This window comes from Molossus molossus, unplaced genomic scaffold (assembly GCF_014108415.1).
Source record: "Molossus molossus isolate mMolMol1 unplaced genomic scaffold, mMolMol1.p scaffold_m16_p_11, whole genome shotgun sequence".
Taxonomy (NCBI): domain Eukaryota; kingdom Metazoa; phylum Chordata; class Mammalia; order Chiroptera; family Molossidae; genus Molossus; species Molossus molossus.
The window spans coordinates 107,318,294-107,343,280 of record NW_023425346.1 but is presented as its reverse complement, the minus strand read 5'-3'; the positions used below and the strand labels follow the sequence as shown (position 1 = coordinate 107,343,280).

At 45.8% G+C, this 24,987-nt stretch overlaps 1 protein-coding gene across 6 annotated transcripts in view; it reads left to right on the top strand.

The window, feature by feature from the left end:
* The first annotated feature begins 46 nt into the window (after positions 1–46).
* Positions 47–24,987, top strand: part of LOC118625116 (high density lipoprotein binding protein) — a 74,040-nt gene continuing 49,099 nt past the window's right edge. For 2 of the 6 annotated variants that reach the window (XM_036253454.1, XM_036253460.1), the window contains exon 1: positions 47–197. The gene's annotated coding sequence lies outside the window, so the exon portion shown is untranslated. Of the gene's footprint in view, positions 198–4,838; positions 4,925–5,785; positions 5,860–24,987 lie in introns of all 6 variants that reach the window. The other 4 variants (XM_036253458.1, XM_036253456.1, XM_036253457.1 and 1 more) reach the window with 4 other exon arrangements.

The window sequence follows — 24,987 nt, the reverse complement described above, 5'->3', positions numbered from 1 at the left end:
GGCGCAGGCTCGTCCGCGTTTTCCGCCTCTGCGCAGGCGCTGTGCCCCTCCCACGGCGGTTGGCCATATAGATGCTGGGGGTGGGGGGGAGGTCAAGCGTAGCCTCTTCTCCTTTACCAAGATGGCGGCTTGTCCCTGTTTCTCCACGGTTCCCACCTTGTAAGCCTGATTTCTTTACGCCGGTAAGACTGGAACAGGTAATGTGATTCTTCGCCTGTGGGTAACTAAACTGGGGGGGAGGGAGTTTCTTTAGAAGGAGATAAGTGACTGCTGAGGAAGAGAGGCGGTCAGGGGAGGGCAGGAGGCGGTAAGAGTGCGGAGCGACCGCCGGGAGGGGCGCCTTCGCCTCTGGCCCTCTCCTCCAGGAAGATGGCGGCAGCACCGAGCTGGGAGCGCTGGAGCAGGGCCGGGGAGGGGACGGCGGGCCGGCCGATCTGCGGGGCCGCTCTTGCTCCGGGCCGCCGTCGTCTCGATGGTCGGACGCCCGCCTCGATTGGCTCTCACAGGTCACGTGTGCCGGCGGGCCTGTGCGCGGACCATAGAGTCGGGCGCCCGTCCCCGGGGACGTGGCCTTCGTGCGCCTCGACTGGGGCCTGAGCCCAGCGGGGGAGGGGAGCCGGCGCGCTCCCGCGCTGTCTCTCCGGGTCTGGGTAGTGAGGCGAGACCTGGGGGTGCACTCTCCGAACCCCTGCGGCAGTGCGGCCCGGGGACGGGCAGACGACGTGCCCTGCCGGGCCCGGGACGGGAGCAGCGCTGCTCCCGTCCCGGGGTGCCCGTCCGCCCTCCCGGTGGCCGGTAGGCCTAGCAGCCTTCCTGCACTCCCCAAGGCCGGCCGCAGATGCCCTCGCACAGGAAGCCTTTGTAGGTCGCTCCCGACCGAAAGTAAACACGTTCTGAGTCACTTACTGGCGACAGCATCGAGTTGGGCACCTGAAGCTGTTTCTGATCCTAGCGGATACCGACGGCTTTTGGGGAAAGTGGTAGGGACTCAGGGCCAGCTGCCAGATATCCTCTCCCACCCCACTTAGAAAATGGGAGGGTCAGACTTTGCGAGGAGTTTGGATACCACGTGAAACCAAAGGAAAGACTGACCCATGGGCTATTTGTGAAACACCTGTTCTGGTGAAGTGAAGCGTCTTCACCCAGGATGCCTGGCCCCTCAGTGTTGGGTTATGTTTGGGTCCTCGGTTTCATGGCCGCCTCAGCCGAGGCAGTGACTTCGCCTGTCTCTGGGGTCTGCTGAAGGATACTCACTTTCTTGGCAGGTAACTTGCTGAAGGCCCTGTTGAGATAGGGTGTTTTAGTCAGGATTTTATCCGAGGCCGCGGATTGATGTTCACGTGTGGAAGTAAACCTGGGATGGTGGGAGATGGGAGGAAACCTAGCGCTGTGGTTTCCATCTGACCATTTTGAACACTACCCCCAAGCTGAACTCATTAAGTAAGTTTAATGTTAGGGTGCTTGGAAGTGGTGTTTAAAGTAGTTGAGAAGGTGTTTCCATCATGTGACTTTCCCCAGTTCTCTGGGTCTGAAACAGCAACCTGTCGTTAGAGTTTTAGGTTTGGAGAAAACTAAGCATACCCCTTTGAGCCTTGAGGGACAACATTTGAAAGCCCGTTAAATAATTTACAGTGGGGATTTAACTTTCCTGGAACTGCCATTAATTCCGCTATGGACTGTGCACTATTAGGGTGCTTACCTCGTCTGCTGTAACCAGGTTAACACCACCTGGGTACATGTGCAGTGAGCATAAGGAGAGCACTCCTAAGATCATTGGGCCCCTGGATCCCAGTCACGGTCCTATCCAGTGGGCCAAGCTGACTTCTCAGCTGCCTGATGGGAGAATTTCTTCCTGAATTATCAATTTTTTTTTTTCCTTTGGTTTTGCTGTGTGGGGTTTCTGATTGTCTGACTTCAGCCTCATAATTTGACTTCTTCAACAGTTCAATTCAAGAAACATTTTTTAGGAATTGCTGTGTGGCAGACACTGCTAAGGGGTCTGGGGATGCAAAGGTAAAGAGGGTATAGACTTTGTGTTTTTTTTTCCCTCAAGCAGTTTATGGTCTAGTGTAGAGAATTTATTGGTTAAAGAATAGTTAGGTTACAGTGCTCTGAGTGCAGTAATGGATGGAGATAGGTCTAACATTTGGATAGAGGAAGGAGAAGGCAGTAATTACCTGTTGGAAAGTCTTCTCAAAGAATGTGATTATTATTGAACTGGGATTTAGAGGATGAATAAGAATTTTTCCAGGTGGAGTCAGCAGGATGGGGTGTTCGAAGCAGGAAGACTACCTAATGCAGAGGGGACACGTGACAGCTATAGCTGGGCATATATGGGCAAGAGCTTGAGAATTTGGTATACTGCCGACCTCTCAGAGTGGAGGGCTTGCAGAGATCCTGTTGTGACAGACTTCATGCCCTTCAGTCAGTCCTGTCCAAGACACTGACTGACAGGGTTTCAGGTGATCACACTGTCCGCCAGGATGACTTGTGATCTGAGTCACAAGTGGATCAGACATATTCTCCACTAATGCTTCCGGACTGAAACTTACTCATTTACCAAAAGGGCTTGGGCACAGAACACACTTTTTTAAGTACCGAGTAGTATTTAAACTGCTTTCACCCCTTCAGCACACATTCTCCCACAGGGCTAGTGATCATACATAGGATGGCTTTTCCCTTTTCTATTAAGAAATAACCAAGCTCCTGGAAGAAACATCACACAGCTGAGTTCTCACTTGCTGAGTTATGGCTGCAGAAAGTCCAAGATGAATGTTGTAAAAGTTTTGACCCAATAGAAAAGCAGCCAGAGAACCTCAGTGTGTCAGCATGCCTTTCCCTTACATTGTAGAAGCACCACACATTTCACATTGAAAACCAAGAACAGAATTAAACTCTTTTCATGTGTATAACATTTTAAAAATTGATTATACAGGTTATTCTGGGCTAAGCAAAATTTTCTTTCTTTCTTAGAAAGAAAGAAATCAGAGACATTTTGGAAGTGACATTCCTAGTAGGCTGTTGTTTCACCAGACAAACTGAAGTTCCTCGAATACCATTAAAGATGAGCCAGACATGTTGTCCCAGACAAGTCTGGGCATCGTGTGGAGTTAGTCATCTCACTGCTTGGTGCTAATTGGGTAAAATATATCGCTGTGCATGCTCCCTTGATGCTTTTTAACGCATTCATATGAATTTTAAAATTAAAAATAATTTTATTTCAAATCAAGGATGTATCTTCTTGTGTTTTTTTAAGAGGTCAAATCTAGAAAGGGTTGTAGGGTAAAACTATGACTTCCTTCTCCCAGACATGTTTCCTCCCCTGCAGAGCATCCACATTTGCTCTTAGCTGACTCCTTTGGTCTTTATAGCATATATACTTGACTTGCTCATTTATGGCTCTTCCTCCATTTCACACATTCTCTTCACTTGACTCTGAGAGTAGGTATGAAGTTTCTGGTTTTCTTATACTCTGTGCCTTCACTGTGTGGACAAATACATGGCTTTCAGAGCAGGTGCATCTTTAATTTGGTCAGTTCAGGATTTAGTGTTTATATTATGACTGCATAGTGTCACTCACAGGAAGGCCAGATGGTGTGATGGGGTCACTTTTCTTTTCCTGGATAAGTCTTTGTTTTCCATGAAGTTCTTATGAGTCTTGTTTGTTTGCTTAATTTTCTACATATTTGTCACTAAAACACAACACCAAATTCACCAATTGTCTATATCTCTTTTCAAGAAGTGTAGTCTTTTGTATCTAATGAGATTCTGTTTTTTTATTAATCTTTTAAATAAATCTGTCCCAGGCCTCAATCCCCACCTTCCAGTGTTACTGCTGAGGCCTTTGTATGTGACTGTTTTTTTTCAGGCTGAAGGATTTTCTCTCTGAAATTCAAAACACCCAGTGCAGGGTGGTCCCTTGGACCACTTTGGGCCCCTTTATTTGGACGCTCCTGTCCTTCAATGCTGGGCATTTTTCCTGATTTATTGCTTTGATTTCTTCTCATTTACTTTCTCTTTTGTATGGTTTTTTTTTTCCTTTATTGATTTTAGAGAGAGGAATGAGAGGGAGAGAGAGAAACATCAGTTGGCCTCCTCCTACATGGCCCCCACTGGGGATCGGGCCCACAACCTGGGCATGTGTCCTGACCGGGAATCGAACTGGTGACCTCTTGGTGCATGTGGCGATGCCCAACCTCTGAACCACACCGGCTGGACTTGTTTTTTTTTTTTTCTTAATTGATGTTTTTAGAAGGAGGAAGGAAAAAGGGAGTGAGAGAGAGACACACACATCGATCTGCTGCCTCCTGCACTCCCCTACTGGGGATCGAGTCCGCAGCCCCGGTATGTGCCCTGACCAGGCATTGAACTGGAGCCCTCTCAGTGCACGGGGGCACAGGTTGTCGCTCAGCCAACCGAGCCACAGCGGCGGCAGGCCACACTCTCTTTCTAGGATGAGACCGCTCTCTTTTTTTTTTAATCCTCACCCGAGGACTTTTTTTTGCATTTATCTTCAGATAGCAGGAGGGGAGGGGGGATCGATGTGAGAGAGACACATTAATTGGTTGCCACCCACACGACTCCAACTGAGGCTGGGGACAAACCGCAACCGAGGCACGTGCGCTTAGCAGGATCCGAACCGAGGACTTGCTGGTCTACAGGCCAACGTTCTAACTGCTGAGCCAGACCAGCCAGGGCAGTCCGCTCTCTTTCTAGGACGAGACCGTTAGAGCTTCTGGATTGACACTGGTTTTCTCAGGTGTTCCATTCTTTTTCTGGGAGACACACTCAACTTCGTTTTCTATCCCTTCTGTTGACTTTGTCTCATTCTATTTCAGAGAGCTTTCTCTCGTTCTGGCTGTTCCTGATGTGTGACCCCGTTTTTGTTCATGAATGTGACATCTCTTCTTACCTGAGGACATCAGTGAGTTTTAAAGTGTTTTCCCTTATTTCCTTCAGGCTGCTTTTTGTTTGTTTGGGGGTTTTGCCTTTTATCAGATCATTTTCTGGCTGGCTGGGGTGTTCTCTGCCTGCTCATTTGTCAGAGCCCCTGAGCCTGTGGCCAGGGCTTACCCAGCTGTGCCTTACTCTAGCAGCCCTGGCAGGCCATTTTCTTAAAGCATCCTGTCTGCTTCTTTGGGTCTCTGCAGATCATCCAGAAAAATACTTTATGTTTCTTGCTTGGCTGCCTGTGTTCAGGGAGCCAAGGGAGGGAGAAGGCTACAATCTTAGCACTTAGCAGTAACTATAGAAGAACTTACTTCCTCTGTCTTTGGAAAGGTTTTCCACCCTCCGCTGTAACAGTTCTATTTCTCTTTCTAGAGAAAAAACTCCATAGCCTTCAGCCAGGGTGTGAAAGGCAAAAACGTGTCCTCTTTTTTTTACCTCCTTGTCAATTCTTACCTGAGGATATTTTTTCCATTGATTTTTTTTTTTTTTCTTTTTCAAGAGAGAGTGGGAGGGAGGGGAGGAGGGAGGAGGAGGAGGAGGGGAGAGAGAGAGAAACATCAATGTGAGAGACACATGTATTGGTTGCTTCCTGCACATACCCCGACTGGTAGTGGGGATCGAACCTGCAACCCCAGGTACTTGACCAGGAATCAAACCTGAGACCCTTTGGTGTGTGGGCTGACAGTCTAACCACTGATTCATACCAATCAGGTTCTTTTTGATAGAATTTTCTTATCACTTTTCCCTGGGTGCCTTTTAGCAGTGTTCTTTTTAGCTTACAACTTGAGTTCCACTGAAATTTATAGTTCTTTCTGTTATTTGCTTTTCTCTTTAGTAGCCTGGCTGTGGATTTTGCTTCATCTAATGCTGAAACATCCTGGCAGAAAAGTGGACAGAGGTTGTGAATAGGTTGGTTTTGACAGTTAAGAAATTTAGATGACCCATAAGCAAGGCAAGATTTCAGTTTCACTGAATGATCAAATTGACATTAAAATCATATTTCTCTACAGATTAGGAAAAATAGCACGATCATTTTAATTATCAAGGGTGAGGGGTCAGGTATACTATGCGGATGTTGTGGAGTGTGAATAGCGTAGCTTGTAGAGTTTCATCTGCTTTGTCAGTGCCCACCCATGCACCCCCTCGTCATCACAGAACTGTATCTCTCAGAGTTTGTCCTGTGGAGGTGCAGGCTCAGGTGGGCAGAGGATTATCTCTTCTGCAACATTTGTAATCACAAAAAACAGGGAGAGCAACATCAGCATGGGATTTGTGTTCATCCTATTCATGCAGTTGCTAATAGGTCAGTTTGTATGTATAGGCTTGAAAGACAGCATGATGCATTTTGTAAACAAGGTTTTATTTAGAGAGTGAAGAAGATGGAGGGGGAGAGAGAGAGAGAGAAACATCAATTGGTTGCCTCCTGTACACATCCTGACCAAGGATTGAACCCAAAACCTAGGCATGTGCCTTGATTGGAAATCAAACTGGCGACCTTTTGGTGCATGGGACGACGTTCAGCCTTCTGAGCCACACTGGCCAGGGCATGATGCATTTTTTAATGGCACTAAGTGTAGCAGGTGGTGAAACAATGCATTAATGTGATCCTGTACAGCAATACATTTGAAGATAGTTGTTGGGAAGAATCATGAGGGATTGCTGATTTTTGCATTGTTTTGTTGTGGTTGTATTTTACAATATTTTTATGCTAAAATTCACATTCCTTGGTAGACCAGCAGCAAGCTTGCTGTAATATTAGTGTATTAATGCAGCCCCCACAGCCCTGCCCATCCTGTCCCAGTTCTGCTGTGGGTGAAGAGCCCTGTCAGGAGGCTTAGCTGTGCCCAACACCCGATCACTGGGATGGCAGGCCTTATGTGGATGAGGAGAGGCAGGAAGTTGCTGGCGCAGAAGCTCTTGGTTTGTTAGCAAGTGCCATTGAGCAGTTAGTTTGAATTCTTTTCAAATAAGTGTTTTCTGAAAACCCTCGTAGGTTTGCCTTTTATTTGTATGAATTGATGTTCTCAGCTGTTCCTGGAGATGGGCCCTGCGAGACATACAGCAGTGCTTGTGTGTTAGGTGTAAACTGCTGGGCATTGGTACTTTCTCCATACAGGTCCGAGGACTTGGTATTTACAGAGGTGGGGAGAGTGCTCCTCTGGACTGGAATCAGGAGGCCTTACTTAGTTTGGACCTGCTCTTCATCAGCCCTGGGACTTTGGGCGTTTCTTGGTCTATAGGACTTTAGCTCCTTTCTTTTAAAGATGAGCTGAGTTCTCCCATGGACAGAGAGGTACCTCTTCGATTCCCAGTCAGGGCACATGTCTGGATTTCGGGCTCCATCCCCAGTGGGGGTTGTGTATGAGGCAGCTGATCCCTGTTTCTCTCTCACATCGATGTTTCTCTCCCTTCCTCTCTCTCAAAAAAAAAGTCAATAAAAACATTATTTAAAAATAAATAAATATAAGGAGCTGAATATTTGGTGCACCCCCACCTTTGATAGCTCTGAACTCTTGGTCAATTCCGTTTCTCAGTGACTTTGTTTGGAAGAGGGTACTTGGAGCAGATGGTCACTCACACACATCCCACGTGTGACCTGTGTCAAGGGTGCACAAGGGGTACAAAGGCTTTGCCTGTTGAAGCTTTGACTCTGGGCTTCCCTTCTGCCCCTTTGTTTCCAGCAGAGGTTTAGCCCCCAGAGAACATCTGGCAATGTCTGGGGACCTTTTGGTTGTCATGACTCGGGGGTGCTACTGGCATTCCCTGGGTAGCGGACAGAGGTGTGCAACATCCTACAGGGCCCAGGACAGCCCCAAATGAGCTGGTTCATGCAAAAGGTCAGCAGGGCTGAGGCTGAGCAGCCCGCTTTCCACAATCAGTCCTTGAAGGGGCACTAGGGTGTAGCCATCATGGGCCCCATTTTTCAGTTGAGAGTGAAGCTGCTTGCAGGAGTGGCTGAGTTGGGGCTGTGTCAACTGCACCGTTGGAGTCCTCAATGTCACAGATACTGATGGGTGATAGTAATAGAAAATCTTCACTGAACTTTTTATCCTGTGTCCCTTGGGATTTTTAATATCTCTCATTGATTGTCATTAAGCAGATATTTTTCACCAAGTACTTATTCATCAATGTATCCAGGTAAGGAAGTGAACAAATCAAAGTCCCAGTCCCGATGTAGTCAGGGCCCATCTCCATGGTAACCCATAGGTGAGTGCTGTCAGTACATGTGCAGCCACCTTCAGGGGTTGGCTTTCCATTCTAGGCTCTTGCTGGACTGGTGTGTCCATCATCCTGTTGCAGCAGCCCAGCTGCATTGTCCCTGGCTGCCTGGGCCAGGTCTCATCGGGTAAATCCCCTCTTGGTCTTTCCTGCCCCCACCCCCGGTGTGGGTCATGAGCTAAGTCATCCATGTGTCTTGTTTTGGACCCCTGTGGTGCAGCAGGTAACCTGGTCATGGCAGGTGCCCTGTGCTTGTTTTGAGGGCATGAACCAGCAGGACAGTGTTGATTACTAAAAAGGGAATATTTTGAACATTTGTCCTATTCTGACTTTTGGTGAATTACAATGGGCTGCTGATCCCAGAGCCGCCTTCTAGGGTCTGAGAGAGATGCCAGATGTAGAAACAAGCCTGTCCAGCCCTGGCCAGTGTGGCTCAGCGGTTAGAGAGTCAGCCCGTGGACCAGAGAGGCCCGGGTTCGGTTCCCGCTAAGGGCACCTACCTCGGTTGCAGTTTGTCTCCAGCCCTGGTTGGGGTCGTGTGGGTGGCAGCCACTTGATGTGTCTCTCTCAGGTCGATGTTTCTCTCTCTCTTCCTCCCTTTCTTCCTTTCTGAAGGTAAATGTACAAATGTCCTCAGGTGAGTATTAAAAAAAGAGAGAGAGAGTGAAAGAAACAAGCCCGTCCAAAGGCCAGGCCCCAGAGTGTTGCTCTCGTGTGCTTCAGCTGCCATTGGGTTTGTCACTTTGGCAGCCGTCTTGGTAGAGCAGCTGTCTGGGGGTTTGGGTGTGGTTGGACTGACAGACGGCTGAGAGGCAGAGGAGTACTGACCGTGTGAAAGCTGCTGCCGCCCAGTGCACCCAGGGCTCCTTGCCACGCTGCGTTTCTGCAGAAATGCTTTTATCGTTACTAGCATGATCCCGTTTTCTAATGGGCCTGGGGACCAAATTTCTGAAGCGGAACCGTAGTTCTTGGCCTTATCTAAACGAGAGAGGACGCTGCCTAATGTCCCCTCTGCTCAGCTCTCTCATTGACCACCTGCTCATGAGCAGGACACACACACTCTTCCTGGCTGTGAGGTCAGTGACCTTAAAGCTTCTAGACACAGTGCAGGCTGGACCAATGCTACTTTTGGTGTCTTTCTGGAGGGAGATTAACTTCAACCTCAGGTGGGTGCCTTCAGTATATGTAGTTACTCTCCTGCAGAAACTGACGTGCCCTTCTGGGAAGTTGTGTGCTGTGAACTTGATGCCTTGTTAGGCCTATATGTCACCTGGCGTGGGCGGCTGCATTTACATGAATGGGGGCTGGGAGGAAGGGCACTGGAAGTCTGACTCTCTGACTCTACCTAGGTCAGACACAGGAGGGCCTGGTGGCTGAGCTCTCCTCTGCTCCCTGGTTCTAAGTCAGCCTACAAACCTATGGGGGTGTGGTTCCCAGGGGAGGAACAGCAGTTTTCTTGCAGGTGCATCGATAGCAACTACCTGCATGGCAACTGTTCCTCACTTGTCATCTGGAGGCTCTGGAGAGAGTTGTTCTCCTAAAGAGGTTGCCACAACAGACAGCCTTAGGGGACATGGCCAAGCTAGAGAAACTACCCTTATCCCAAAAGGACCAGACTCCTTGGAACAAAGAGGTCAGGGGGAAAGAGGAAATGATGGAAGTATAGAGTTAAAAGAAATAATTTTTGAAAAAGGACCATGTATTTGGCATTTTTTGCTATTTTTGACACTGGGGTTGAGGTGAGTGATTTGCTGAGAAATGGTTCTGCCCCTCAGGACTTCCTCGCAGTAGAAAATGTTTGGTTTCTGATTTCATGTTATATATAGGCTTAAAAACTTTCTGCTCTCAAACTCTTTTTCTTTGGAATTAAAAATGGAAGAGGAAAGGATGGCCCTCCACAATCTTTTCTGTTTGTGCTGCTCGGTCCTAATCGCCGGGAGTGTGTTCCTGGATGTTGTCCTGTGACTACAACAGGCCCTGGCGTGTGTCCCTCACGTGGTGTTCTTTATGTTGGAGACACTGACTGGCTCCTGTGCCTACTAGGTGATGGCTAGAGAGGACTCCCACGATTGCGGCCTGGGGGACAAAATCAAATATGTTGCACTATCCCAACAGGTTTTACTTTGTAATCAGTGGGTGTTGCTCTTCATTTCCCTCTTATGTTTTTAGTTTTATTAATACTTAGCTCATTTATAAATATTTGTCATATGAAGTTACTGGGTTATATTTACTGTTCAGATGTTGATAAGTAGATTAGTTAGGTGGTCCTGTAGCACTGGTTTAAATCAGTGTGTGTGAGTGTGTGTGAGATTAATTTGAAGAATACACTTGTTTTCTTTAGAGACAAGGCTTCTATTTTGCTACATTTGCCTATGCTTGGAGCTGACTGCGGGCCCCTGAGACCGGAGTTCTGTTACCTTTGTGCCTGCTCGGGGATGAGCTCTGCTGCTAGGCTGCCTGTGCCCAGGGTCCCTTGGCTCCCGGGTGTGGCCCTTCGGTCTCTGGAACGTCCAGACCAGAGCCAGCTGCAGCCAGGGCAACCCATCCAAATTGGTGCTGTCGGGGTTCTTAGTTTATACAGGCGCTGGAGATGACCCACGTGTCCCCTTGAGATTGGTAAGTGCAGCTTTTGTCTGAAAGATTGGGAAAACAGAAGAAGATGGGGTGTTCCTGGGGGAGAGTCCACAATCGGTCTTTAAAAGCCAGGTGTCTTTCCTTTGAGCTGTGAAAGAGCCTTTGCTTGGAGCAATGTGCATGTCAGCCTCTCCTTCCTGTCCTTGGGTGGCTGGGCTTCTGGATGGATGCTTAACTACTGAAGATGCCGCCGCGCAGGAGAGTGTGTGCATGAAGTTCTCCGGCCCTTGATTTCTTCCAAGAGAGGCCCTTTTGGTTCCAGGCTATGCTGGTAGTTCAGGACTAACTCTTCAAGCAGGAAGTGGCTTGTGAAGGACACACTGGCAATCTGGGGGTCTTCCCTCACTCATCTCACTGCAGTTGACTTGCTGTAGGGTAAGTAGATTTTTGCTGTCAGCTGGGGTATGGCTTTACTGAAGGCTTCGATCCTTTTAGCCGATTCAGAACTTACTTGGAGGCCTTGGGGGCTTCTTACAAGAATATTTTTATTTCAAAATGTACTTTTGCTAGCCCTGGCCGGTTTTCTCAGTGGTTAGAGCGTCGGCCTGTGGTCCAGAGAGACCCGGGTTTGGTTCCCGCTAAGGGCACGTGCCTCGGGTGCAGTTTGTCCCCAGCTCTGGGTGGGTTGTGTGGATGGCAGCCACTCAATGTGTCCCTTTCACATCGATGCTTCTCTCTCTCTCTCCCCCGCCTCCCTTCCTCCCACTCTATCTGAACAAAAAATGGAAAAATGTCCTTGGGTGAGGATTTTTAAAAATGTACTTTTGCTAGTCTTCTCATCTCCTCACCCCGATCCTGCAGTGGTAGGCATGTGTGGGGGTATTTTTTCCTCTCCTTGAAGCCATTGCTAGTTGACATGGTCACTCTCCTCACCAAGTCTACAGGTGGCTCCCGTCTGTGGGCAGTGCTCCTCTGGTGTGATATGGCTGGCTCCATGTCCTGGTGTCTCTGAGTTTGCCTCTGGCTAGAGAGTTGTGTGGTTCAGGTTTGGCGTGCTGATGGCTGGCCAGACCAGAGGCTTGTGCTGTACCCCCTGGTGGTGTCTGGACTGCTCACGGGGCACTGAGAGCGAGCGGTCCTGGAAGTTGTTTGGGATGTGCTGCTGTGTGTGTCGAGGCTGTACCTCCAGGGCGCTTTTCTTATGTTTTAAAAATCTGCTTTCATGAACTTGGAACAAATTATGTGTGACAGACTGGAGTATCGTAACAATGTCCTCAAACAGAGGTAAGTTTTGTTGTGCTATATAAAATGTGGGTGAAATGTGTATTGGTCTTAATAGTTGCTCTCATGATGAAACTTATCTAATTAAAATTGGGTTTTGACTTTGAGCTGGAATGGTCAATGTCACTTGCCACCCCTCTTGATAAATTTATTTCCAAATGAAGGCATTCATTTTTCTAATTACAAAGTTGTGCTGTCTGCCATTAACTTCTTCGGAACTGTCATATACTTACAGGGGAGTTGTGAGTGATACAGAACACTTTCCTGAGCCCCTGAGTGAGCTGGGGCATGAACCCTCATCACTCCTTGGCTGCATTGGTGTGTTTCCCACAAACAAGACACTGTCTTCACTGCATACAGCTGTCCAGCTCAGAGCTAATATGGATGCCTTGCTGCCTTCTACCCATTACCATGTCACCAGAACGACCCAGCTCAGAATTTTTTTTTTTAAATGTGTTTTTATCGATTTTTTAGAGAGCAAGAGAGGAAGGGAGAGAGTGGTAGAAACATCGACATGAGAAACATAGATCGGCTGCCTCCTGTGCTCCCCACTTGGGATCGAAGCTGCAACCTGAGCATGTGCCCTGACCGGGAATCAAACTGGGACCTCTCAGTCTGTGGGACGGCACTCAGTCCACTGAGTCACACCAGCTCAGAATTTTGCTGACATTTCCTTGTCAGGGGTCTTGAGTCCCCTCTGCGCCAGGGCATTCACTCCATCTTCCCTTGGTGTCCTGACCTTGGTGCCTGTGTTGATGACAGGCTTTTTGTTGCAGACTGTGTCCTTGTGGGTTTGGTGTTTGGTTTTTGTGTTTTGTTTTTTAATTAAATTTGTTTGGGTGACATTGGCTAATAAGATTATGTAGGTTTCGAGTGTACAGTTCTGTGATGTATCATCTGTATATTGCATTGTGTGCCCAGGTGTTTCCTTTTGATTGGATGCAGGTGTTGCCTCTCTGGCTGGACTAGCTCAGTTGTTAGCTTTGCATTTTGTCAGATGGCACACGATTTCCGTTTGTCCCACTACCAGTGATGTTCACTTTGGTCCCTTGATTAAGGTGATTTCTGCCAGCCTTCTCCACTGTGAGGTCTTCATAATTAAGTGTACCGTTGGGAGGTACTTTTGAAACTAAATATCTGTTTCTATCAAACTTGCAGTTTATTTGTTTATATTAGTATAGGATAAAAGTTTTTCTTTTTATTGAGTAGGTTATCCTTTATCATCATCATTTATTTTGATGCTCATTTTGTCCCAGGTTTGGCCAGTGGAAGCCCCTTAAGGCCAGCTTGTATCTTTTTGATATGTCCCCCGTCTCCATTTAGCGCATGTTGCTTTCTGGTACCACATGTTACTCTGGGCTTGTCATGGACTTGCCTGCCCCAGGCCTGGAAGTAGTCTTCTCTTCAAGGAAACTCAGTTTCTTTCTATGACAGTTGGTACTCAGAGAGCAGAGTCTGGACACCAGGTAGGTGGTCGTTTGGGTATCAGTGCACACAGGCCCTCAATGGACAGAGCTGCAGAGTGTGTGTGTGTGTGTGTGTGTATACACTTACATATACATATATATACACACGTCCTTGTGTTTTGATACCACTCATGTCTAATTTTATATCTATATATTGAAAAACATAAGTTTATTTCAGTATCTCTAATTTCAATCAATACCACAGGATGTGTCCCAGTTTCTCCCTTTCCAACAGACAGTTCTAGATGCCAGTGTCCCTGCTGTGTCTGTTTGGCCATCCTGGTTGTTGGTCTTGTGCTGCTGCCCACTCCTGCACAGGTGCCCTCTGCCCTCTTCATCTCTGTCAGCCTTGATACCACAGCTGTGTGGACGCCCTCTTATGTGGAAACTCATGTCCCAGTTTTTGAAAACAAAGTCCTAGCTCTGGCCAGTTTGGCTCAGCAGTTAGAGTGTCGGCCCACGGACCAAAGAGTCGCAGGTTCATTTCTGGTCCAGGGCATGTACTTCAGTTGCATTTCGATCTCCGGCCCTGGTTGGGGTCGTGCAGGAGGCAACCAGTTAACGTGTCTCTCTCACATTGATGTTTCTCTCCCCCCCCCCCACTCTATCTGAAAATCAATGGGAAAATATCCTGGGGTGAAGATTAAAAAAAACAAAAGTCCTGTGCACTCTCTTGCCCTCTCCAGGCTATTATCTAAGCCATCGCTTCATTGCTGGAGACCACACTCCTATCGTGTGGTTTCGATGTGACAGTATGTAGTGACCACTTCCTCATTGACACGCACTTGTGTTCTTCCCAGTTCTTTGCTTGTGGACAGTGCTGCTGTGGACCTTCCTGTGCGTATCACACCTCTGCCTCTGCTGTCTTCTACAGGTGCTTCAAGAGAGCAACTTCTTCGGTGTGATGGCTGAGCTGGATTGTGCATGTGTATGTCTTTAAACGCATTCTGATTTTACTTTATCAGCGGTCGAGGAACATATTTTTTCTCACCATTTCACAAACGACATCACCTTTGTTTATCTTTGTTGATCTCAGAGTGAGGGCTGAGTGAGGATGAACGTGTATTCATGTGTTTATGTGCAGTATGTGTTCACTTTCTATGAGTGTGTGTTGATGTGTCTTAGCCTTTTCATATGTTTTCCAAACAGAAAAACTATTTGTATCCTAACTTCTCTACCAGAAAGTCTTTTCTATATAAAATTTTTAAGCTTTTGGGGTCAAATGAGTCAGTGTCTTCCTTGATGGTGTCTGCAGTCTGTGTCATCATCAGGCTCTGGCTTCCCCAGGTTGCAGGTTCCTCCTCTGCTGTCTAGCTCCTCAAGGTGAAACTGTTCACCTCCACATCTCTACTCTAACTGAAATTTATTTTGGAGTGTGGTGTGAGGTAGGGATCACCCTTTATATTTTTCCAAAATGGATAGCAAATTGGCCTGGTTCTATTTATTGCCCAGTGCATCCTTCCTGCTGAGTTGAAATGGCACTTACATCAAAAGATAAACTCACAGATGCACATGTTCTTTTTAAAACAACAGCAATTCAGAAAAGGGATCCAAATTGGAAAAGAGGAAGTGAAACTGTCATTATTTGCAGATGACATGATATTGTACATAGAAAACCCTAAAGACTCCATCAAAAATCTAGACTTAATAAATGAATTTGGCAAAGTAGCAGGATACAAAATTAACGTCAAGAAATCGACGGCATTCTTATACACCAGTAATGAACTCAGAAAGAGAAACTGAAAAAACAATCGCATTTACCATTGCAGCAAAAAAAAATTAAGATACCTAGGAATAAACTTAACCAAAGAAGTAAAGGACCTATTTGCAGAAAACTACAGGACAAAAAAAAAAAAAAATAGAGGAAGATATAAAAAAGTGGAAGCACATACCTTGTTCATGGATTGGAAGAATTAGCATCATTAAAATGTCCATATTACCCAAAGCAATCTATACAATGCAATCCCCATCAAAATACCAACGACATATTTCACAGAACTAGAACAAATACTTCAAAAGTTCATATGAAACCAAAAAAGACCCCGAATAGCCACAACAATTTTGAAAAAGAAGAACAAAGTAGGTGGGATCACAATACCAGATATCAGGTTATACTACAAAGCGACTGTAATCAAAACAGCCTGGTATTGGCACAAGAACAGGCATATAGACCAGTGGAACAGAATCGAGAACCCAGAAATGGACCCAAGGCAATATGCTCAATTAATATTTGACAAAGGTGGCAAGAGCATACAGTGGAGTAAAGACAGCCTCTTTAATAAATGGTGTTGGGGAAAATTGGACAGCTACATGCAAAAAAATGAAACTAGACCATCAACTTACACCATACACAAAAATAAACTCAAAATGGATAAAAGACTTAAATGTGACCCGTGAATCCATAAAAATTCTAGAAAAAAATGTAGGCAACAAAATTTCGGACATCATACGCAGCAGAATTTTCACTGATACATCACCTAAGGCAACGGAAACAAAGGAAAAAATGAACACATGGGACTACATCAAGCTAAAAAGCTTCTGCGCAGCAAAAGAAACAACCATCAAAATGGAAAGGCAACCCACTGTATGGGAGAACGTCATTGCCAATGATACGTCAGATAAGGGGTTCATTTCCAAAATATAGAGAGTACTCATACAACTCAACAAAAGGAAGACAAAGCACCCAATTAAAAAATGGGCAGAGGAGCTGAATAGACACCTCTCCAAACAGGACATACAAATGGTCAAGAGACTTCAAAGAAATGCTCAACATCACTAATCATCAGAGAGATGCAAATTAAAACAACAATGAGGTATCACCTCACACCTGTCAGACTGGCCGCCATCAACAAATCATCAAACAAGTGTTGGCGAGAGTGTGGAGAAAAGGGGACTCTAGTGCACTGCTGGTGGGAATGCAGACTGGTACAACCACTATGGAAAACAATATGGTGTTATCTCAAAAAATTAAAAATTGAACTTCCATTTAACCCAGTGATCCCGCTTCTAGGAATATACCCGAAGAAGCCTGAAACACCAAGCAGAAAGAATATATGTACCCCCATGTTCATAGCAGCACTATTTACAATAGCTAAGATCTGGAAACAGCCCAAGTGTCCATCAGTAGACGAATGGATAAAAAAGCAGTGGTACATATACACAATGGAGTACTATGCAGCTGTAAGAAAAAAAGATCTCTCATCCTTTGAGTCAACATGGAGGGACCTGGAAAGTATTATCCTAAGTGAAACAAGCCAAGCAGAAAAAGACAAATACCACATGATCTCACTTATATATGGAATATAATGAATATAACAGTCTGAGGAATAGGGTAGGCCCAGAAACACGGAAGTAGGGTACAGACTGACAACCCTCAGAAGAGGGAGTGGTGGGGGGTGGGAAGAGATAAACCACAGAACTTATATGCATGTAGGCATAACTAATGGACATGGACAACAAAGCCGGGGATGGGGTGGGGCGGATGGGGAGGAGGGTGTCAATGGGGTAAAAAAGGAGAAACATCTGTAACAAAAATAAAATTAAAAAAAATAATAATAAAACAACAGCAGTTCAGCCTGGTCGGTGTGGCTCAGTGGATGGAATGTTGTCCAATGGACTGAGAGGTCCCAGTTTGATTTCCAGTCAGAGTACATGCCTGGGTTTGTGGCTCAACCCCCAGTAGGGGGCATGCAGGAGGCAGTGATTGATGTTTTTTTCACACATCGATGTTTCTATCTCTCTCCCCCTTCCTCTCTATCTAAAAAAATCAATAAAAACATGTTTTAAATAAATACATAAAACAACACATTTATTCGCTCACGTTTCCGGGGGCTAGAAGTCTAGAATCTGGCAAGGTCATACTCCCTCTGGGGGCTCTAGGGGAGAAACTGTTCTTTGCCACTATTTGGTATACGGGATGACACTCTAGGCAATTGAGCCACGCTGGCCAGGGCTCTTTGGTTCTCTTTGATAAGATCACTTGTGATGGTGTGTACGACCCATTCAGACAGTCCAGGACAGTCGCCTCAAGATCTTTAATCACATCGGGAAGGACTTTTTTCCAAATAAGGTAACATTTACATTCCAAATAGTCAGGATTTGATATCTTTGGGTGGCCATTATTCAGCCTGCCACAGGTACTATTTGACATTTCCTTGAGGATGTAGATGAACTTGGAGAGAACAGACATCTTTGTGTTGTCTCCTGGGCTGTGAGTTGGCATGTCCATGATTTGGGCCATGTGTGTGTGAGTGGTTTTGCCGATTTACTGAACTTTCTTTCAGTTTTCCTTGTTTTTCATTATAGTAGAAGGGTTTTCTAGATAGATGCTCATCTGCAAACAGTCTCTTTGCTTAATTATGTATTCTAGGTTGCATGATTGACAGTCTTTGACAATAGTAAACATCTTTGCCATTTTGTTACTTAATTCAATAGGATAATTTTAACTTTAAATATATGTTACTTCTGGGCAATATTATTTTCATGGCCATTTCCATCTATTTCTGATATTCCTTAAGAAGCAAGGAATAGATTCTGAATTTCATCAGTCTTTTGGGCATTTTTTTAATGGCTATGTGTCAGTCATGTATATATGTTCAATTGTCCTTCTTTGAGCTATAAATGTGAAATGTATACACTTTTTTTTTTTTTTAATCCTCACCTGAGGACATTTTTCCATCTTTTATTCAGATAGAGCAGGAAGGAGAGAGAGGAAGAGAGAGAAACATCGATGTGAAAGGGATACATCAAGTGGCCGCCACCCACACTACCCAACCCGGGCCGGGGACAAACTGCAGCCGAGGCACATGCCCTTAGCGGGAGCCGAACCTGGGTCTCTGTGGACCGCACGCAGGCTGACACTCTAACCAACCGCTGAGCCAAACTGGCCAGGGCTGAAATGTATACACTTCTTTTTTTTTTTTTTTTATCCTCACCCGAGGACATTTTCCCATTTTTTTGTTCAGGTAGAGTGAGAGGGAGAGAGAGGAACAGAGAGAGAGAGAGAAACATCGATGTGAAAGGAACACATCGAGTGGCTGCCACCTGCACGACCAACCAGGGCCGGGGACAAACTGCAACTGAGGTACATGCCCTTAGCGGGAACCAAACCCGGGTCTCTCAGGACCGCAGGCCGACGCTCTAACTGCTGAGCCAAACCGGCCAGGGCTGTATACACTTCTTAATATTGAATCCTGTCCTGGCCAGATAGCTCAGTTGATTAGAACGTTGTCCCCATATGCCAGGTTGTGAGTTTGTTCCCCGGTCAGGGCACATACAAGAATCAACCAGTGAATGCATAAATAAGTGGAACCACAAATCCATATTTCTCTCCCTCTGCCTCCCTCTCTTTTCCTTTCTCTCAAATCAATTTTTAAAACAAAATTGAATCCTTATTGTATCCCTAGAACAGACCCTACTTAGTTGTGACATCTTGTTTTCTAAATTTAGTGTTGATTTATTGGGCTGGTGTTCTGTTTAAAGCTGCCTTGTAGTTAGTTGGTAATCCTCTCTACACATACACTCGTTTGGGGGAGATAAACAGTACCCTGATCTTCCTGTGGGAACCACCTTTTTCCACCACCATATGCAATCATGTGTTTTGTATTAAATGGCCCAGCTGCATGCATAGACCCTGATTGGCTCTGTCTATAATATACCATCCCCTTGACCCCATGACTACAGTTGTTGATCCCCTAATGGCCTCAGAACCCAATTAATGCCAGTGATATACAAAAATAATTTGTGGGTCCCCATGGGGCAAAGGAGCTCTAACTTCCTTGGGATCTACCTGAAGATGTAATTACTGCCATTTGTAGCACTGTTTTTATTTCAGAACTGGGTGAAGATAATATTGTGTCATTGTGAGCTTGGATGCTGTGTACTGTCTTTATCAGGCTGGAAAGATCAAATTCCTTGTTTTAAAAATTAATTTTAGAGAGAGAAGGGGGGAGAGAAACATCTGTGTGAGACAGAAACATCGATGAGTTGCCTCCTACATCCACCCTGACCGGGGATTAAACCTGCAACCTGTGTATGTGCCCTGACTGGGAATCGAACTCCAACCAACTAAGCCACACGGTCTAGGGTAGAGCTAATTGCTTCTTTATTTTCAGAGAAACTGATTTTGGTTTTGATTGACCAACCCAGCTGTTTTAAGTGTTGGGAAAACTTTCAAACATACCCAAAATAGAAGAGAATACTGATATCTCACATACCAATGGTTGTAACCATTGGCAGTATTTACTTTTCTTTCTTAAATGAGATTTAAATTTTTTTCTTTATTGATTTTAGAGAGAAAGGGAGGGAGGGGGGAGAGAGAGAGAGAGAGAGAGAGAGAGAAACATCCATGAGAGAGAACATCGATTGGCCACCTCCTGCATGCTCCCACTGGGGATCGGGCCCACAACCTGGGCATGTGCCCTGACCAGGAATAGAACCAGCGACCTCTTGGTGCATGGATTGACACTCAGCCATTGAGCCTTACCAGCGGGGCTACTGTTTTTTGCTGTTAATTCTCACCCGAGGATATTTTTCCATTGATTTTTTTACAGAGTGGAAGGAAGGGAGGGAGGGTGAGAAAGAGAGAGAAAGAAACATCACTGTGAGAGGGAGACGTCGGTGAATTGCCTCCCACATGTCCCCATTGGGGCCAGGGATCAGACCTACAACCCAGGTATGTGTCCTTGACTGGTAATCAAACCCTCGACCCTTGAGTCCACAGGCCAACCTACCGAATCAAACCAGCCAGGGCACTAATTTTGTTTTGTCTTTTCCTGCCCCACCTCAAATGCCTTTTGTTTTGAGTTTTTTAAAGCAAATCTCAGATTTTATCTCAATTGTAAATTCTTTATCATTTATCTTTAGTAGATGGAGGAATTTAAAGATATTATACCTAGAAAATTAACTATTCTTTGTTATTATCCAGTATCTACTCTGTGTTCAGTTTTCTCCAAATATCACAAAATATGTTTTTACACTTGTTCTGTTTGAATCAAAACCCAAGAAAGGTCTTCACACTGCATTTGGTTGTCACCTTTTAAGTTTCTTTTAAAATCTATAACAGTTTATTTTCTCTTTTTAAAAACATTCATTTATTTGTGAAAGCAAAAGGACCATTTGTGCTGTGGAATCTACCACGTTCTGGACCTGGTGGATTGTATTTTGGTAGTGGTGTGTAGTGTGTTTCTCTAGTCCTCATGTTTTCTGTGAACTGGTAGCTAGGTCTAGATGCTTATTTGGTTTCAGGTGGGTTTTGTTGTTGTTTTGTTGTTTTGTGGGGGCAGGGTGGGAGGTAGGGGAGGTGTCAAGAATAAACCAAGGTCCAGCTGTGCACTTGTTTCCTTTCCCCAGGAGATGTGCTGTCTGTCCCGATCCATGAATGGGCACAGTGTCTGCAGGCTTATTGTGTCCCTTATAAAGAGTTCTTTATTAACCAGTTACTCAGTGGGTTTAACAGCCACTTTACTTGTATCCATTATTTCATTGGTGTATTAGTTTCCTGTTACCACTGTAACAAGACCACAAATGTGTCTGAAATCTGCCTCACTGGGGTAAAGTCAAGGTGTCGGGGCTCCTGGAGGCTCTGGAGGAGAATCCATTTCTTGCCTTTTCCAGCTTCTAGAGGTCGCCTGCCTTCCTTGTGGCCCTGTCCCCCATCTCTAAAGCATATGATTTTAAGGACACTATGGTTAAATTTAGGACCTGTCTGTATAACTTAATTTGTCTATAATATTCATGGGTTTCAGGACCAATGACCTGGGTATCTGTGGGGACCATGATTTAGCCTAGAATTGGCGATAGCAAATCTAACTCTATTTATATATCTATAAATTGGAATTCTTGTTTTAAAAAATTATTTTATTTATCCTTAGGGATATTTTTTACATTGATTTTTAGAGAGTGGAAGGGGTGAGGGGCATTTTGAGAAAGACACAGCAATTGGTTGCCTCCTGAATGTTCCCAGACCAGGGCAGGGGATCGAACCTGGGACCCTTTGGTCCACAGGCCAGCGCTTGAATCAGAGCCACACCAGCCAGGGCATCCTTGGTATTCTTATACAGGCACATCTTTTTGTGTGTGTGCTTCTCTTTATTGTGCTTCACAGATGTTGTGTTTTTTTACAAATTGAAGGTAAAACTCCCACCAGCAAAAAGATTATGACTCGCTTTATTGCAGTACTTTCTTTGTTGTGATGGTCTGGACCTGAACCTACCGAATCTCTGAAGTCTGACTATAAAGAAGGCTTCCTTTATCAACAGTTCTGGTTACCCTGAAATACAGTTCATGCTGGAGAGAAAGGAGAAATGAAGATTTCTTTCCTTAATGTTTAGAATACATTGGGACTAGCAGCTTTCAAAGTGACAATGCATTTTTGTGGCTTTCCCCCTAGGATTATAAACCTGTGGGTATGCATATAAATGTGTTTCAACCCACTGAAGTCATACTTTGATGCTCCTATTGTTCCCCCAAGTTGGCTTCTGTGTTCTCTGGGCATGGCCCCATTCATCTGTGACTGCTTTGCTTTCTGCCACAGCAAGATGTCCAGTCTTGTCCATGTTTTGTTCCGGACCTGGAATCGACCATTTTCTAAGGTGCCCTCATTCCATTTAATGGGGAGTGGTGTTTGGATGCCACAGTCTGTGTCTAGGGGTGCCCACTACTGCTGTGTTGCTTCAAATAGCAGACAGGCCCGGGGAACAATCTTGAGTGTAGATAGTTTCAATCCAAGTAAAACTTTACATGAAGTATATCTTTTACTTATGCTGAAAATATTGGTTTCTAGGATATTAACTTGAATACCTTATCTTACAACATATATTTTTAGAATAAAGTACTCATTAGGATATGTCCCGCTTATAATATACAGTCAAATTATTGTTTTCAAGTTATGTTTTCTCTGATGGTTATGCCACCAAGGTGACATTGTAAGACTCATTTCCATTTAAAAAAAATTTTTTTTCTTTTATTGATTTTATTATTATTTTTTTATTATTTATTTTTTATCCTCACCTGAGGACATTTTTCCGTTTTTTGTACAGACAGAGTGGGAGGGAGAGAGAGAGGGAAACATCGATGTGAAAGGGACACATCGAGTGGCTGCCACCCGCACGACCAACCAGGACCGGGGACAAACTGCAACCGAGGCACATGCCCTTAGCGGGAACCGAACCCGGGTCTCTCCGGACCGCAGGTGGATGCTCTAACCGCTGAGCCAAACTGGCCAGGGCTTCTTTTATTGATTTTAGAGAGGAAAGGAGGGGGAGAGAGAGATGGAAACATCGATGAGAAAGAACATGGATTGGCCACCTCTTGCATGCCCCCCACAACCTGGGCATGTGCCCTGACTGGGACTTGAACCAGTGACCTCTTGGTGCACGGGTTGATGCTCAACCACTGAGCCACACTGGCCGGGCTCATTTCTATTTTTTTTAGTAAACTCTTTATTAAAGTGCAGTAAACGTCCAGAGAATTATACTGAACTAAGAGTATGTGGCTCAGTGACTGTCCACTGACTGAACTCACCCTGTGACCAGCACCAAGACAGGAAACGGGGTGTTTTAATTTTGGAGTTTGTTCTCTGATTTATGTGGTTCTCAAAGCAAACCTGTAAATCATGGTGTATTCAGAAGTGTTTGGCTTCTATCCCTGTCTGTCTGCTTTCTTTCCTCCTCCTATTGTTTCTTTTGCGACTATAAACAGACACACAGCATGTGTTTCTGACTCTTTCACTCTGCATGTCCTTCCTTCCTCCTTTGTCATTAACCATGTGCCCTGGGGACCACGCGTGGTCGCGCATGCAGCTTTCCCACGCCTTGTAAGCTGCATGTTTCATTTTGTGGATGTAGCGTGATATCCAGTCAGTCACCTACATGTGGAAGTTGTTGTTTCCAGACTTTTGCTCGCGTTTTATTCTCAGTTTCTGCAGTTGCCTTCCACAGTCCCTTCTTCACAGAGCAGCCAGAGTTCATCCCTCATGGTGCTTCATGTCTGCTTGGAGCTGGCCTCAGCCGCTTTCACTGCTCAGTGCTTTCTCTCTCCTGTCCTTGGCTCCCTGCGAAGCAACAGACAGGTCTCGTTCGGTCTCTCTTTGGTTGGTGCTGGTTTTCAAATAGTGGGGTTAACAGTTTGTTCTTGCCTTGCTCTCTTGGTAGGTGAAGCACTGCATCGCTGCTCCAGATGCTCACGCAGCGCAGTGGCCTGCTTGAGGCCAAGCCTCCGTCGTCTGCCTCGGGACGAGCAGAGCACCTCTGCGCTGCGCACCCTGCTTGTGGCCCGAGTGCGGAGGCAGTTCTGTGGGGACAGCTGTATCATTAAGGGCTTCCCGAAGTTTTTAAATCTGAAAGTGAGGTTCATTCGTTAGAGTAGCCTCAAAAAGATGGTGCTGGAGAAGATAATGGAGTCTTTTCTCCTCGTCTGACAAGCGAGGAGGAAACAGGCAGGTGAAGAGGTGGGACAGGCCGGTGGCAACAACAGAGGCACACTTCCGTACCCCTGTGGCTTACACTCTAGGGAGTAGAGAGCCCAGAGACTCGATTTTTCTGGCATTTGTTTCTTCCTTTGTAGAAAAGTCTTACATCTGTAGGGCTGGTTCTGATTCCTGAGTATTCCCACCCATGGCCAGCTTTGTGTCCATGGCTACAAAGTTTTTATAAACATGAGCCAGCTCATTCTGGCTCATGGAACTTTTCTATGTAAATTGTAGGAAAAAAAAATATCTTCAAGTATAATTGTTGCTCTGTGTCAAACTTGGAATTATTATTTTTTCTTATGGTTTAGTGGGATTTGTAGTCGGAAAATTAAAAATATATTTTTGTTGTAGGACTGCGGCGAGTCTGCCGGAGCCCTCTTCTCTAGCCGTCCATCCCTGTTCTGGCCTCGCTGCCCTTCTCTTCCCAGAAGCACCACACACTGGGGCCGGGACTGGCTGTGGCCCCGGATGTGGCGAGGACCCTTTGTGTGCAGGAGCTGCTCTGATGTCACCATGGCTGTCAGACCTGGAGTGACCCCAGGGCACGCCAGTGCATCTTCACCTAGGAGAACTTGTTGTCTTCTTTAACGAAACAGTCTAACAGTTTCAGAGATGGAGACCCTAGAAGTCCTCTAAGCCAGATGGTTGCTGAGGAGGGAGCACAGCTCCGGTGGAGAGGGCTTTGCCCAGTGTTTGCAGGATGCAGGTCCAGCAGGGTATGCCCTCTGTCACCTATGTCCTTGTGCCCTGCACCCCACCCCGTTCCTTGTGTGTGTGCTGGCGTCCACGGGCGCGGCCTCTCTGCTGCTGTCCTGGTGCTTGCAGATGGCAGGTCTCGTCCCTGGAGTCAGCAGCTTGGACATCTTACCTCAGACATCATCGATTCTATGACTCGCTGATTTGTAGCAGTTAGTGCTGCTTTGTGCCTGTTTCCCTCTCCAGAGGGGAGCATCATATACCACAGAGATTTCTGCTCCAGCAGTTAGCTGTCTCGTACACTTAGCGTGTGTCCATCCATAATTTCTATGC